Raw genomic sequence first — 462 nt, 5'->3', positions numbered from 1 at the left:
ATTTGCAAATTTTCCCTGCAGTTGATGGTGACGTTGCTCCCTTTGACGACAACTTTCTCGGCTCGAACGTATCCCCCACACCACGGCGCTCCTCCACGCCCGCCACCCAGCCTTGAACCTGGAGTCCGACGTCACGCGAAACTCCCCCCAACCCCGGGGGGGATCCCGTCCCCCGGAATCGAAACTGTTGCTTTTTTCCCGAGATTCCGGGAATGAACACGTGCGACTTCGTTCTCGTGATGTCCTATTATTCTCCAGGAAGAATTCTTATCATTTTCGGGAATCAGAGAGACGAAACACGCACTGCCATCCTTTGGCGCCCAAGATCTTACATTCCACTTGGTCAAGTTTCCCCATCCGTATCCAAGGAGCTGCTTGGAACACAATCTGTAGAGTAAAAAAACAGAATGAAAGAAAAGTGCAGGAATCTTTCTCTTCTGAAATGTGGCAAACACACACACT

General features: G+C 50.6%; 1 pseudogene; it reads right to left on the bottom strand.

Moving 5' to 3' along the window:
* The window catches only part of LOC119586620, a 72811-nt pseudogene that overhangs the window by 268 nt on the left and 72081 nt on the right, over positions 1–462 (bottom strand).

This window comes from Penaeus monodon, chromosome 21, assembly GCF_015228065.2.
Source record: "Penaeus monodon isolate SGIC_2016 chromosome 21, NSTDA_Pmon_1, whole genome shotgun sequence".
NCBI lineage: Eukaryota > Metazoa > Arthropoda > Malacostraca > Decapoda > Penaeidae > Penaeus > Penaeus monodon.
Note: the sequence above shows the minus strand (reverse complement) of the source record. Positions and strands in the feature narration are given on the sequence as shown.